Source organism: Bufo gargarizans, chromosome 5 (genome assembly GCF_014858855.1).
Source record: "Bufo gargarizans isolate SCDJY-AF-19 chromosome 5, ASM1485885v1, whole genome shotgun sequence".
NCBI classification, from domain to species: domain Eukaryota; kingdom Metazoa; phylum Chordata; class Amphibia; order Anura; family Bufonidae; genus Bufo; species Bufo gargarizans.
In genome coordinates this window covers 165,554,493-165,569,345 of record NC_058084.1, presented here as the reverse complement: position 1 = coordinate 165,569,345, position 14,853 = coordinate 165,554,493, and the positions used below count along the sequence as shown (strand labels likewise).

Below are 14,853 nucleotides of genomic sequence, written 5' to 3'. Positions count from 1 at the left end.
ATCTATCTATCCATTATCTATTTATCTATCCATCCATTATCTATCTATCTATCTATCTATCTATCTATCTATCTATCCATCCATTATCTGTTTATCTATCCATTCATTATCTATCTATCTATCTATCTATCTATCTATCTATCCATTATCCATCTATCTATCCATCCATTATCTATCTATCTATCTGTACATCTATCTATCTATCTATCTATCTATCTATCTATCTATCCATCCATTATCTATCTATCTATCTATCCATTATCTAATTATCTATCCATCCATTATCTATCTATCTATCTATCTATCTATCTATCCATTATCTATTTATCTATCCATTCATTATCTATCTATCTATCTATCTATCTATCTATCTATCTATCTATCTATCTAGCCTCTATCTATACATCTATCTATCTACCTATCCATTATCTATTTATCTATCCATTCATTATCTATCTATCTATCTATCTATCTATCTATCTATCTATCCTCTATCTATACATCTATCTATCTACCTATCTTATCTGTCTATAGCTATTTTATATGTCTACATCTATCAATCAATATTATCTATCTGTCTGTCTATCTATATCTTGTGTGTAACTGTTTTATATCTGTATCTATCATCTATCTATTCATATATATATATAGTGACATATCTCAGTCAGTTATTTAGTTATTACTAGTAATTGTTAAAATGACTAGGTATTGGGCAGCATTTACACTTATTCAATGTTTCCCCAGAACCTGCCATTAACTAGCCTGGGCAGGATGTCATTGTGCTGTGTTTCCAATGCATGTGTGTTCTTACATAAATAAGACACTGCATATGTCAGGTGGACATTACACTTGTTTGTTTGTATTATCTTTTTGATGTTATTTTCTAAAAACCACAAGTTATAGCTGTATTAATACAGATAACTATAAAGTCTTGTTTAGTTAAGACAGAGCACTTGCACAAAATGAACACTAGATGGCACTATAGAGCCCCTAGGACACAGTTGGAGAATGTTATATATACTAAAGTGGGGTAGATAATTGCTGATAGATTAAAATAAAGGTTACGAACAGACAATTATAGGGTTAAACGTTTTTTTAAATTTATTTTTCTTTAATATATTATTCTTGACGTTCAAAAAATGGCAGTCTTAATTGTTTTACTTATGAGGAACTTCATTCTGTTTGGCCCTTCAACTTCAGTATGCAGGGGTCATAGGTAAAGTGAAGGTTGCCCAGAATTGATTTGACTTGCAGTCTCTTTTCATGCTCCTCTGTTGGAACAGGGATGTTTCGCTTAGCTACACATTTTTGGAAGCATATAGGAATAGACATATTTGACCTGTTTAGAGGAAATACAGCTTCCCAAAGCTCTTTATAGAAGTTGATTGCAGCTCATGAATATTACCTGAATTAGGACCAGATGTTCTCTACAGGCTGGGATATCTGTACAAGGTCAGACACTGGTAGATTTACTGTTAAAGTGTATGGAGGTTTATGGTAATCACTACTTACTACCCCATGGGTGATGCTATTTATTATATTCGGTGATGGCTGCCCGGTGCCTCTGCTTCATTAGAGCACAGCAATGACAAGTAACTGCAGCTTAAAGGGGTTCTCCAGGAATTAAGAAAATGAAAATATATAAATATTACTTTATTATAAATACATTCTCAAATACCTTTCATTATTTATAATGGCTCGTTTTGTCTAGGGAGCAATCATCAGGTAAAACAAAATGGCCACTGTCCCATTAGCTCACGCAAAACCTGTCCTGATCACACATGAGGACAAGTTACTTTACAACACTGAGGTAAAGAGCTGCCTCATCCTCCTCTCTACATGTCAGGGATTATGATCCTGAATACAGATAATAAGAACTCTAGCTGAATCTCTGGGGAATTAAGTTCATGAGGAGACATGAAGTACAGAGCGGACGGACAGGACAGGCTGTGGTAATGTGTAGCTGTGGTAATGGAGACTGTAAACAAGAGCTGCTGCTCAATAGCCACACCTCACCCTCCTCTCATGTCTCCTTATCGTCTCCATTCCCACAGAGATTCACCTATATTCAGGATTATAATTCCTGACAAGCAGAGCAGAGAGGATGAGACAGCAGTATGGCTCATTGTGGTGAAGTAACTTGTCCTCCTGTGTAAATAGGACAGGTTTTGTGTGCACTGATAGGATGGCGGCCATTTTATTTCTCCTAATGATTGTTCCCTAGACAAAACAAGTCCTTCTAAGTAATGAAAGGTATTTGTGAAATTGTGAATACATTTATTATAAAATAATATTTAAGTATTTTCATTTTTTGATTCCTGGAGAAGCCCTTTAAAAATCATGCACACGTCCATATTTTTGGTCCACGTTCGCTCTGCATTTTTTGCGGATTGCATGTGGCTCATTTATTTCTATGGAGCTGCAAAACATGCAGACAGTACACGGAGGTCATCCATGTTCTGTCCGCATCCGTGCAGCTAGTCCACAAATCATAGAACATGTCTTTCTCTTGTTGTCACGGCTGAGGATGGGGAAAACCAGAAGATGTAAAGCGCTGCTTGGCCAGGACGACAGTATTAGGGAGCAGGTCACCTCCTATCGCGTCCCTAAACTGACCCTGACTCCTAACCATATGAGTCAACCCTGAAGGTGGGAGGACTCATTCACCGGATGCCTTGGGGTCCCTGCTAGCCCTCAGGATTGCCCTGGAACAAGGAGCAGGGTAAGACGACCTGTTCTTCCTAGGCACGGAGGAACAGCAGTCTCACTAACCAAGCTGCAAAGGGAAGAGAACATAAACGGCCTATGGATATGGCAGGAGGATGAAAAGCACTTCCACACCTACCTGCCACAGACACACAGACGGGATCCCGTGCAATACAACAAGTGTCCACACCCAAACACCAGTGGACACAGCACACACACAAACACACAGGAACCCAGATCCATAGGTGCTTAACATCACAAAGGAAAGCATCAACAGAACATAGTGTATACAAATATATAACAATAATTTTATGACCACAAGGGTGGCCCCCACTGACAGGTGGAATTACCAGGAGGGTGTCTCCAGCAAAGCATGGCTGAAGCACCCCTCAGCTTCTGATATCCAAAGAGGCTATATAGCCCAAAGTGGCCACACCCACACAGACACACAACGAGAGGGAATTAACCCTTCCAAGACTAACCAGGGAAGTGAAACCACTTAAAGGGGAAGTGTCCAAAAGCACAACCCACTGCAGCTGTTACCGCAGGCAACGACATGGGTGGCAACCATGTCCTGGGAGTCAGCCAGAAGGCCGAGACACTGCCACCACACGTACATCAAACCAAACGTTGCCACGGACATCCACAGTGAAGGGAAATGTCACAGTGCACACCAGACATACAAAGTGCATCACATAAAGACACACCTAACAGAGAGGTTGCTAGGTGTAACCGCATGCCATTGCAGCAAGCTGCCTAGAACCAGCTCAGGCTGCTATACTGCGACAAAACAACACTTGTTGCCCGCTGCAACCACAAGTGAGGCAGCACACTAGTGGCCCTCACCTGTGGTTGAACAACCAAACCAAAACCGCAGGCAACCGCTTGCGGATCAGGAGTCAAGACCATGGCCGTGGCACTTGTATGTTTTGGACAAGAATAGTCATTTCTATAATAGGGACCAAATAAAGTGTGGGATGCACCCGGCCAGTATCCGTATCAGTGGAGTGCCCAGGGTGTTTGGCACCCGGGACGGGTCATTTCTCTGGCACCCTCCCCCCCAATACTTGACCACATACCTCTTACATCCAGGGATATCTCCTGTCATATAGACCTTCTCTTTCCTCTTCTCCTCCGTTGGACTGCCATGAGAAATTCTTTCAGCCACATCTCATCTCTACAGTTTGTAACACAGACGTGTTAGATTTCTCAATTTTTCCATCAACCTCCCCATCCTGGTGTCCCCACAGTGTCATCCTGCTGTCACCCCCAATACTGTGCCCGTTGTGCCCCCCAATACCCCAGGTACTATACTGCTGAAAAAATAGTGACCCTAATAGACATAATTGGAGTCCTTTATCAAACTGGTGTAAAGTAGAACTGGATTTCCAAAAGAGCTGTCAAATATGAAAGGTGGAATCTGATTGGTTGCTATGGGCAACTAAGCCAGTTCTACTTTACACCAGTTTGATAAATTACCCCAAATGTCACTATAGTGTCTACAGCAGCTATAATGTCCCCTAGCGTGCCCCCAGTAATAATAACACCTTATATTGTGCTCCAGGTAATAATCCCTGTATAGTGTCAGCAGAAATAATAGAATGGCCCCTACAGTGCCTCCTAATAGCAAGGCCCCCATGCTGCCCCCCACACAGTAATTTCTACCATACTGCCCCCCACACAGTAGTCCCCCCACACAGCAATTTCCCCCATACTGCCCCCACACAGTAGTCCCTCCACACAGTAGTTTCCCCCCACGCTGCCCCCACACAGTAGTGTCCCCCACTCTGCCCCCACACAATAGTGTCCCCCATGCTGCCCCCCACACAGTACTGTCCCCCATGCTGCCCCCCACACAGTAGTGTCCCCCACGCTGCCCCCACACAGTAGTGTCCCCCATGCTGCCCCCAACACAGTAGTGTCCCCCACACAGTAGTGTCCCCCATGCTGCCCCCACACAGTAGTGTCCCCCACGCTGCCCCCACACAGTAGTGTCCCCCACGCTGCCCCCCACACAGTAGTGTCCCCCACGCTGCCCCCCACACAGTAGTGTCCCCCACGCTGCCCCCCACACAGTAGTGTCCCCCACACTGCCCCCCACCCAGTAGTGTCACCCATGCTGCCCCCCACACAGTATTGTCCCCATGCTGCCCTCCACACAGTAGTGTCCCCACACAGTAGTGTCCCCCATGCTGCCCCCCACACAGTAGTGTCCCCCACACAGTAGTGTCCCCCACGCTGCCCCCACACAGTTGTGTCCCCCATGCTGCCCACACACAGTAGTGTCCCCCACACAGTAATTTCCCCCACACTGCCCCCCACACAGTAGTCCCCCCACACAGTAGTGTCCCCCACACTGCCCCCCACACAGTAGTGTCCCCCACGCTGCCCCCCACACAGTAGTGTCCCCCACACAGTAGTGTCCCCCACACAGTAATTTCCCCCACACAGTAGTCCCCCCACACAGTAGTATCCCCCCACGCTGCCCCCACACAGTACTGTCCCCCACGCTGCCCCCCACACAGTAGTGTCCCCCACGCTGCCCCCCACACAGTAGTGTCCCCCACACTGCCCCCCACACAGTAGTGTCCCCCACACTGCAGTGTCCCCCACATTGCCATCCCTCCCATAATAAATTGCCCCCCCACTGTGTCACACAGTATCCCACCATATTCCCCCCACAACCTCCTGTGTGCACCCCCCTTATGTCCCCCAAAGTTGCCACATTATAAAATAAAAGTTTGCCCCCACACGTCCTCTGTCCTGTGTGCACCCCGGCCCCCTCGTGTCCCCCAAAGTTGCCACATTATAATATAAAATAAAATAAAAGTTTGCCCCCACACGTCCTCTGTCCACCCCGGCCCCCTCATGTCCCCCAAAGTTGACACATAAAACAAAAAAGAAAGAAAGAAACCCTAAAAGCTAAATACTTACCTGCACTTGCTTGCAGAGTCCTGGCACTGTGCTGCTGAGTCCCGTCACAGGGGCGCGCAATGACGTCATCACGCCCGGATTTCACTACCGCATAGGCTTCAGGCCTATTGCGGTGATCGGCAGCGGGGCAGGGAACTATGCGCTCTGCTCCCTGCCCTGCCGCAGTATGTGGGACTGGGTCACGGGTGTCAGCGCTTCAGCAATGAGCGCTTCCATCTGTATTGATTGAAGCGCTCATTGCTTCTGGGCCTGCTGGCACCCCCGTCAGAGCCAGCACCCCCCCCCCCCCTGGGCACGCCACTGATCCGTATTTTTAAGATCTGCAGTTTGCAGACTGCAAAATACATAGGGTCTTGTGCATGTAGCCTTAGCTGGATTGTTGTAGGTTTACACTTCAATATGTTCACAAGGCTTCAGAAATCAACTACCATTATAGTTGACTAGGAAAATATCATCACGCCTGGCCCTGTCAATCAAAGTAGAAAGAGCGTGGCAGTTGCAGAGAGAGCAGAGCCTCTAGGTGTAACGACAACGCCCCCTTTGCTCCTAGAGGCTCATTTGCATATATTAAAACATAATTTTTCTCAGCAATGAGGACACATATGAACATGGGACCAACACAGATGTCTTCAGCTGCTAAGCTCACATGTAAAACAGGTCATCCAGTTTTATAGGTACAAACCTGCAGACAGATGTCCTTTAAAAACAAAGGTTGCAAGACATTTTATCAGTAGGCAATGCCAGTTTATAATTATGCATATTTTAACAGTTCTCTTGCCTATAGCAAATAATCAGTGCTTTTATTAACTCCACCATGACCACCTTCAGTCGCAAGTTCAGAACATGCTAATCACAGGACCTGATCCGTCATCAGGAAAAAATGTACAATAGCTAAGGGGAATATAGCCAAAGAAATCACAGAAAAGAAAAAATAACCCTAAAAAACGTAACTTTTATTAATGTGATTAACGATTTATGGATTAGGGTGAGATAGGGACAGCTTTGAAGAGAGTGGAATTACTGATGTCAAGGCAGCTATTCCACTCCCTAGGCAGGAATCCGTTTTTTAGAGATGTATTAGGGAGGGCCACGTTATGATCCTTTCAATCGTATTAATAAAAGTTAAGTCTTTGAATTTTTTTTTTTCTTTTCTGTGGAACTTTAGAACATGAGCAGCTATGGCTGCTACCCTGGTCCATGTCGTCCAGGTTAGTGTTCCCTATGCTTTGTGGACATCATTAGCATTTTGTAACATAATGTGTAGATCATATATGGGTATACTTTTATCTTAAGTGTTTATTTCACCTATTAAAGCTGATTCTTCATGGGTTCTACACTAGCTGAATGCACTAGTCACATTGAGACAAGCGTGTTAGCACTAGTGGACCGAATGCATGGCCAACAATGGAACTCCATAGCCGGAACAAATAGGCTTTGTGCTTTCACGGAAAATCTAATTGCTATTCAAATGCAAAAAGGGATCATTAAAATAAAAAAAGACAACTCCTATAAATTAGGAGAACAAACTATGACATTACTTTCCCACAGTCACTGTCTGATAGGTGAGGAATGAGAAGTCAGGGTCAGTTGAGGGACTTCCATTGCTCTTTATGCAAACAACACGACCAGCATTGTACCCGACCTGAAGCAGTCAGTGAAGCGGATTACCCCCTCCCCCCTCCCAGTTGATCAGCTAAGTACCTTATCGTTAGAAGTCGTAAGTCTACATGATTTCTTCACTACATACCATACATGACTAGTATTAACAGTTTTTGGTGAAAGAAACCTGCACAATTTTACAGGGATGCTATACGGCACATTGTCCCACCACATTGGCCCCGATTTACTAATACTAAAGATGGTGTAAGCTTAGACTGGTTGTCTAGAGCAGATTTATCAAAGTGGCTCACTCTGGGTCATAAATCTGGGATAGACTCTTTTCTCTGTCTCTATACCAATTATTGGTTGGCTTACTTTGGAACAGATTTTTATGCCAGAATTGTGGAGCCATGTGGTACAAAATGGTGCATATTAGATCCTGCCCTTTCTTGTGAAGCCCTATCCCTTCTCAAGCATGTCGGGGAAAAAGTGTACAAACCCAAGGGGGGGGGGGGAGATTTATTAAAACTTGTGTAAAGTAGAACTGACTTAGTTGTCTATAGCAACCAATCAGATACTACCTTTCATTTTCTAAAGAAGCTGTCAAAAATGAAAGGTGGAATCTTAATGGTTTCTATGGGCATCTAAACCAGTTTTCCTATACACCAGTTTTGATAAATCTCCCTTAAGATGCACTGACGTGCATCAATTTGCACCACATTTTAGACAGATTTTTGGCGCAGACACGTTAATAAATCTGAGCCATTGACTTCAGTAAAATAAGAGAAAACGTGTTGGGTGTAATATTGGTTTATAATTTGTGATGTTACTGCAGAAGGCTAAGAAAGCAATAGAAAAGTTAGGAGTATGTTAGCTGAATGGGAAGAAATCATTTGTATTATCAAAGCTCTGTGTTTGGCCTGAAGCGGGAATAATGTAAAAGTAGCACATTTGCCTAATTCAGCACAGGCTGTCAGTTTAGTATCTGCACATTTTTCTTGTTAGCTGTGACCAGGCTGATTTCCCCTCAGGAGCTGCCAGCAGGTAGAAATGCAACGGTTCATTTAAAGCCTAAATCCACGTAGACATTACATTTGTGGTAATAGTGCACAATCTCTAGCCCTATACATACATACGTGTAGCGGTAGTTATTTTCTCTACTGTTTTACCCCTATCTTTAGCACCTTTCTCCACGGCTTATGTAATGACCAAACAGTGTCATGTATCTGTGTAATACAGAATTACTACTGGTGACCACCACAACTGTATATATTAGGTTATTTCCACACCACATTTGTCTACTATTGATTTATATTACAAAAAATTATACTTTTTCTGTGCTTTTGAAAAGAGCAGTAGCCTACACTGAGCTGAACCTGTCACATTGAAAATGCTGTTGAGTCTACAGGCAACATGAAATCGAACAGTTGGAACTGAGGATATTGATCTGTAGATCTTTAGGAAAAGACTTGCTTAAGGCTGGGTTCACACGGGCGTTGCAGGAAAAGATGCGGGTGCGTTGCGGGAAAATGCAAGATTTTTCCATGCGAATGCAAAGCGTTTTAATGCGTTTTGCACGCGCGTGAGATAAATTGGCATGTTTGGTACACAGACCCGAACCCGGACTTCTTCACAGAAGTTCAGGTTTGGGATCGGTGTTGTGTAAATTTTATTATTTTCCCTTATAACATGGTTATAAGGTAAAATAATAGCATTCTTAATACAGAATGCTAAGTAAATTAGGGATGGAGGGGTTAAATAATAAAAAAAAATAATTAAACTCATCTCACCCACTTGTTCGTGCAGCCCGGCTTGTCTTCTTTCTTCTTCTTTGAGGACCTGGGAGGAAAAGGACCTTTGGTGACATCACTGCGCTCATCACATGGTCCATCACATGGTCCATCAACATGGTGATGGACCATATGATGAGCGTAGTGACGTCACCAAAGGTCCTTTTCCTCCCAGGTCCTCAAAGGAAAAGAAAGAAGACAACCCGTGCTGCGCGAACAAGTGGATGAGGTGAGTTTGATTATCAATTTTTTTTTAACCCCTTCCATCTCTAATTTATTTAGCATTCTGTATTAAGAATGCTATTATTTTACCTTATAACCATGTTATAAGGGAAAATAATAAAGATCGGGTCCCAGTCCCGATCGTCACCTAGCAACAATGCATGAAAATGGCACTGCATCCGCCCTTGCTTGCAGATGCTTGCGATTTTATTGCAGCCCCATTCACTTCTATGGGGCCTGCATTGCGTGAAAAACGCACAATATAGAGCATGCTGCGATTTTCACACAACGCACCAGTGATTAGTGAAAATCACCGCTCATGTGCACAGCCCCATTGAAGTGAATGGGTCCGGATTCAGTGTGGGTGCAATGCGTTCACCTTATGCATTGCACCCGTGTGGAATTCTCGCCCGTGTGAAAGGGGCCTAAGAGTCCAGTGGGCGGTCCTACTCAGTGATTAACACTTCCTCTGTGCATACTGAGATAGCTGTCACAGCGTAGGACAGCCCACTGGACTCCTTAGCATAGGGAGACCAGAGCGGTAGGTCAATGTATAATGGCTCATGCACACCAACGATTTTTTACGGGTCCGTATGTGGAACCATTCACTTCAATGAATCTGCAAAAAAAACTAAAATGGCTCCATGTGCATTTTGTTTCCATATGTCCACATGTCCATTCCACAAAAAAATAGAACATGTCCTATTCTTGTCCGTTTTGCGGACAAGGACAGGCATTGTTACAATGGATCCGCAAAAAAAACTGATGCAATACGCATGTCATCCATTTTGTTTGCGAATCCGTGTTTTGCGGATCGCAAAATACATACGGTCGTGTGCATGAGCCCTTACACTTTATACTCACAGAATGATATGAATCTGGTCATCTCCTCCTGCTCCATCATATTCTGCCTTGCAGATTAGATTGCCTTAGTGACTTTAGGATTACCAAACATATGCAACAAGGACATTATTTGTATATATTGTATCTGTGCATCCCTTATTGGTATACAGGTATATAGGTCTGACAAATACTAATGATATGAACAGAGCCTCACTGGAATAGGCACCAATACAAGTAGTCATTGGCTACTGAGCAGGGGGAGGAATGGAAATGGAAGGCAATGGAAAGTACAGAAGGGCGAGGGGTAGAAAACACAGAGGAGCAAGGTTGTTTTATTACTGTATGACTCGACCTAAAGTGATGTTGTAAGATTTACTTTTAATATACACCTAGTACATTGCCCTTTATCCCCCCAAATTATACTTTCAAATATAATCCAAACCATAATTAGACTTTCACATAAAAAACATAATTAAAATTCTTATATGTGCACAATAGAAATGACATCTTAATTACAAGAAATTAATTGTGGTATGAAATACAAGGAAATATGAAGAGAATTTTAGAAAGTGGTTTTCAAAGTTTAAAGTGTAGGTTCACCTTGAAGCTACTTAACAGACCGTATTATGGACGATAGAAGGAAAAAGATTATGCTAATATCAGAAATCCACTCTTCATCTGGGATTTATATCATGCGGGGCAGCCGGGAAACAAACAGACTGCACATTAGGGCTCATGTTCAGGCTTTTCATGTCCTCTGCCGGAGGGGGCATGAAGAAAACGTGGCAGAGGGCATGAAGGGAATGTGGCAGGGGGCAAAAAGAGAATATGACGGGGCGTGGAGAGAACGTGGCAGGGGACATAAAGAGAACATGGCAGAGGGCATGAAGGGAACATGGCAGAGGGCATGAAGGGAACATGGCAGGGGGCATGAAGGGAACATGGCAGAGGGCATGAAGGGAACATGGCAGAGGGCATGAAGGGAACATGGCAGAGGGCATGAAGGGAAAATGGCAGAGGGCATGAAGGGAACATGGCAGGGGGCATGAAGGGAACATGGCAGGGGACATTAAGAGAACAGAGAAGGGGACATAAAGAGAATGTGGCAGGGGGCATGAAGCGAACATGGTAGGGGGCATGAAAAGAATGTGGCAGGTGGCATGAAGAGAATGTGACAGTGGACATGAAGAGAACCTGGCAGAGGGCACGAAGAGAATGTGTCAGAGGGTATAAAGAGAAAATGGCAGGGATCATGAAGAGAATGTGGCAGGAAACATGAAGAGAATGTGACAGGGGGCATGAAGAGAACATGGCAGAGGGCATGAAGAGAAAATGGCAGGGATCATGAAGAGAATGTGGCAGGAAACATGAAGAGAATGTGACAGGGGGCATGAAGAGAAAATGGCAGAGGGCATGAAGAGAAAATGGCAGGGATCATGAAGAGAATGTGGCAGGAAACATGAAGAGAATGTGACAGGGGGCATGAAGAGAAAATGGCAGGGATCATGAAGAGAATGTGGCAGGAAACATGAAGAGAATGAGACAGGGGCATGAAGTGAGCATGGCAGGAGGCATGAGGAGAATGTGTTAGGGGACATGAAGAGAATGTGGCAGGAAACATAAAGAGAACGCGGCAGGGGGCATAAAGCGAACGTGGCAGGAAACATGAAGAGAATGTAACAGGCTTTAAGAGAACGGAGAAGAGGGCATGAAGCGAACATGGCAGGGGGCATGAAGCGAACATGGCAGGGGGCATGAAGAGAATGTGGCGGGGGCATGAAGAGAATGTGGCAGCAGGTATGAAGAGAACATAGCAGGGAACATGAGGTGAATCTGGCAGCGAACATGAGGTGAATCTGGCAGGGAGCATGAAGAGAATGTGACAGGGGGCATGAAGTGAGCATGGCAGGTGGCATTAATTGAACGTGGCAGTGGGTATGAAGAGAACATGGCAGCAAACATGAAGAGAATGTGGCAGGGGGCAAGAGGAGAATGTGACAGGGGGCATGAAGAGAACATGGCAGTAAACATGAAGAGAATGTGACAGGGGCATGAAGTGAACGTGGCAGAGGGCATGAAGTGAACATGGCAGGGGGCATGAAGAGAATGTGGCAGGGGGCATGAGGAGAATGTGACAGGGGGCATGAAGAGAATGTGGCAGGGGGCATGAGGAGAATGTGACAGGGGGCATGAAGAGAATGTGGCAGGAAACATGAAGAGAATGTGACAGGGGTATGAAGTGAACGTGGCAGGGGGCATGAAGAGAATGTGGCAGGGGATGTGAAGACAACATGACAGGGGGGCATAAAGAGAATATGACCGGACGAGGAGAGAACGTGGCAGGGGGTGTGAAGAGAACATGGCAGGGGACACGAAGAGAATGTGGCAGTGGGTATGAAGCATTACACAATAGATGGTCCAACAATTTGACCTCCAGTGCAAAAGCCTGACTTGATCAGGGGACCACCTTACATTACCTCTGGTATATATGTACTGAAATTATAGTGCTGTCCAAAGAGGAAAACCCTCTTAATATAATCTAGAAGTAGATTCAAAGTGAACCAAAACTTTAAATTCACACCAAACAAATGGCTATTAGAATTTTTAGCTTATTCCTAAAGTGACACAATTGAAATCATGTTTGTTTTCTGCTCTAAAACTTAAATTCAGGTTCCTTCTCTTCAGCTTTTCAGTTGTACCATAAACAGGAAAAGGTATAGCCCACGGCTATTGAGCTAATGCTTAAGTAATGGATACTGCTCACTGAGGTCAGAGAGGCCGCAGACTTCAGGTGCTAGCTTTTTGTTTTATGTTTTTCTCATTTTGAGTTTAATTACAGGTCTGGGGAACAGAAATCGCACCTTGTCATTCACGTACTACAAAGGTGTAACGTAAGAGGTTAGACATATGTCATACCATACCACAATCGAGATATTGTGCCCCATGTCTGATATCCCAGATGTTATGTGGGCACTGTAGACATAATGTATATTACGCTCTGCATACTCATTACTGTGTTTTGTATCATGCATATTGCGGTCTTTGTCATCACATATCCATGGACATACAATATCCTGTAGGTAACAAATATCCCTTCACAATGAGCTTGATTTACAGTCCTAATTTATTTCTATTTATCCTCCCTCGTTCTTGATAATGCCTTGCAGAAAAGCACATGAAATGTTTGGTCAGTGACTATTGAGATGGACATGTTATTTTAATAGAGGGAAGAAGGTAAAAGATGCCAAACATCTCTTGTGCTACAAAACGAGGGAAATAAAACGTAAAGCAGAGGAAAATCCAACCTTTCCAGTCTCATGAGACATCATGGGACAGTTCATGGACCTCATACACATTAGAACATTGGAATATCCCACCAGAATCAGCAAAAGTCTGATTTTTAAGTGACTGCTGGCAAAGTTTTCTCCTTTGGTTTTCATACCTGTAACAAAAAAAAAAAAAACTATCTAAAGTCGGTAAACAAGACTAATATTTATATCTCCTTTTATCCTGGTGATTACCCATACAGCCAATGAATTCAACTTTCAGAAAGAATTAAGTAAGTGTCAAAGAGGTCTTCGGCAGTTCAGCATTGAAGGCTTGTCCTCAGGATAGGTCATCAATATCTGATTGGTCGGGATCAGGCTCCCACCACCCACACCAATCAGCTGTTTGAAGAGGTCACGGTGCTCTTGTGAGGGCTGCTGTCTCTTTCTAGACATGTCACATTCATTGGTCACATGGCCTATTTCAAGTGAATGGGTCTGGGCTGCAGTTCCAAGCACAGCCACTACACTGAGACTGTGGTCTTTTCAAACAGCTGATTGGTGGGGGTGTTGGGAGTCACAGCCATACCAATCAGATTTTGATGAAATGTCTTGGGGATAACCATTCAATATCAAACTCCTGGAAACCCCTTTAAGAACAGTTTCTTTGCAAAAATGTTTGGTCACTTGGGTTTTTAGTGGTTTTGTACCAATAGGTTGCAGCCTAGATGAAGAGCGCCATGTTGTATAAGATAAGCTACATGATAAAATTGTATTGTTATTGGGCAGGATAATCAGATCCAGCTTTCTCAGGTTGGTAGAAGGGACGAGTCATTTCTATAGTGGAACCAGGAATAGGTGACCACAAAATATCTGGTGCTTCTTTATTTAAGAATCAAACAAATTACTGTTTGATCTCGTGGCCTGCTTGCCACGTTACAATTGACTGCCCGTGGAGCCTGCCACAATTGTTGGAGTCAGCCAACATTAAGCTACTGTACATGGCCAGCTGTGCCGTGTAACATGTATCCGACATGAACATAGTCTACTTACTTCAACTACAGTGTTACATAAATGTGGCAGTGCTCAAAAGAGTCCTAAATAAAGAATAATAAAGAAAAATAACCAAATCTTGGTTTTCTACAAAAAACAGGGCTTCACGCATCATATTTTTTAAGGTAAGAAGCACCTGTAATCAATTAGACTTGAACAAATTCCTTAGCCGAGATGATATTTTGACAAACCAATACTCATAGCCTTAAATTGGCATTAATCCATGTTGTGCTTTAAAGGAGAACGCAGATCAAACAAGTTGGACAACTCATAACATAGTTCTTAGAAAACTTGTTAAACTTGTATCCTTAGTAAGGCTACATTCACATCAGCGTTTTTTGCTGTCCGGTTTTAAGATCCGGCATGGGATCTCAAAACCACAGCAAAACGCTTCTGCTATAATAATACAAACGGCTGAATCTGTCCAGAACGGATCCTGT

The 14,853-nt window shown here is 43.7% G+C and overlaps 1 protein-coding gene across 1 annotated transcript in view; it reads left to right on the top strand.

Annotated features, from left to right (window-relative positions):
• Positions 1 to 14,853, top strand: part of DIPK1C (divergent protein kinase domain 1C) — an 83,031-nt gene that overhangs the window by 693 nt on the left and 67,485 nt on the right. The gene's annotated exons all lie outside the window — the stretch shown is intronic.